Here is a 2,210-nt window from a genome sequence, read left to right as displayed (position 1 = left end):
TAATACTGTAGTGCAGTGATGAACGTGTTTGACACTTGGGTTATGTAATACTGTAGTGCAGTGATGAACGTGTTTGACACTTGAGTTAAGTAATACTGTAGTGCAGTGATGAACATGTTTGACACTTGGGTTATGTAATACTGTAGTGCAGTGATGAACGTGTTTGACACTTGAGTTAAGTAATACTGTAGTGCAGTGATGAACATGTTTGACACTTGGGTTATGTAATACTGTAGTGCAGTGATGAACGTGTTTGACACTTGAGTTAAGTAATACTGTAGTGCAGTGATGAATGTGTTTGATACTTGGGTTATGTAATACTGTAGTGCAGTGATGAACATTCTTGACACTTGGGTTATGTAATACTGTAGTGCAGTGATGAACATTCTTGACACTTGGGTTATGTAATACTGTAGTGCAGTGATGAACATGTTTTCTTATGGGAACATTCCTGTCTGTACCAGTTACCCTTTAAAAATATGATTGTACATTGTGACTGCATAAGATTATAATGAAAGTATAAACATTGTGAATGTCTTATCTTCACATCTGATTCTTTGTATGAAATGTTCTGTATGTATAATTAAAATTTACAACTTACTTATTTGTAAATATAAATAATCTTGTGATTTCCTGAATGAACAGAACTTGCATGAACCTGATAATTTTTTTTGGTAACATGATAGACACATAATTACATGATCATGTTTATTTAAAGATTTCAATACTTTTAATGTGGATGAACCTGATACACACACTGTCAAACATCTGCAAAAATAATATAATGACCTCTGGATCAGTGGATGATTTCCTGTACAATTGTTTTATAGGTATTGGAAACACGAGTTTACTCCAGTAAACGGTTAGCAACTTGTATAGTTTTTGTGCATCAGGGAACATTGCTTTATCGAATATTTGATGAGCGAGAAGCATACTTGTTAAAGTATATTCCATTTCACAACAGTGAACATGTTCCTTCCATGTATTAAAAGTCAAAACATAATAATCACATGCCTTAAAACCATAGTGTTACTTATGCTGTAGTAATATTTTGTGATTTAAATTAAAAAGTGTGTTTGGTACACAGTATCATAAATAAATGGATAAACTTCCTTTGTTGTGTATGTTCTAATGAAGTACCAGTAATTTGATAACCACTTGACCAATCATATTGAAATATTGCAAGATGACATTTAAGTAAACTGTTACTCTTAACATACTCCATTGACTTGTTTTATTAAACAATGCATGAGTAGGTTTTTGCAACTTCACATAGTATTATTAATAGTTCAATGATAAATTACTAGCATAGATCAAATGGTCAGGGAAAAGTTAGTAAATTTCATTAATCTCTAGATGGGGAACCATGTTGAAAGTTAACATATACAGAGCATAGCATATTAATAGTTCGCCTCCAAAGTTAGCCTAGAGTTACAGTTTTCAGTACACAGCATATTGTTAGTTAGCCTCAAGAATTAGCTTTGATTTAAAATGTGCAGTGTACAGTGTATTCCTAGTTAAACTCAAAGGTTAACCTAGAGTAAGCATATACAGTGCACAGTTAATCTCAAGAATTAGCCTTGATTTAAGATGTCCAGTGCAAAATATACAGTCAGTTAACTTTAAGAATTAGTCTAGAGATAACATATACAATGTTCAGCATATTTTTAGTTAACCTGAAAAGTTAGCTTTGGTTTAAGGTATATGGTGCACAGCATGATGTTAATCTCAAGAATTATACTTGATTTAAGATATGCAGTGCGCAGAGTAATATTTGTCAACATTAAGAATTAGCCTTGATTTAAGATATGTAGTGCACAATCTGGTGTTAGTTAACCTGAGTTTTGTTTAGATTCAAAATAGGGAGAGCACAGTGTATTGTTTAGCAACCTCAAGATTGTTTAGGTATAAAATATCCATTATACAGTCTTATTTAACTTAAAATTGTCTACACTTAAAATAGTCATTGCATGTTTTTTGCTAACCTTAAGTTTGTGTAGATACAAAACATGAAGTTAATGATGTTTTTTGCTAACCCTAAGTCTTTGTAGATACAAAATATGAAGTTAATGATGTTTTTTGCTAACCCTAAGTTTCTGTAGATACAAAACATGAAGTTAATGATGTTTTTTGTTAACCCTAAGTTTGTGTAGATACAAAACATGAAGTTAATGATGTTTTTTGCTAACCCTAAGTTTGTGTAGATACAA

This window comes from Limulus polyphemus, unplaced genomic scaffold (assembly GCF_000517525.1).
Source record: "Limulus polyphemus unplaced genomic scaffold, Limulus_polyphemus-2.1.2 Scaffold5607, whole genome shotgun sequence".
Lineage (NCBI taxonomy): Eukaryota > Metazoa > Arthropoda > Merostomata > Xiphosura > Limulidae > Limulus > Limulus polyphemus.
The sequence above is the reverse complement of the archived record's forward strand: the minus strand, read 5'-3'. Positions refer to the sequence as shown.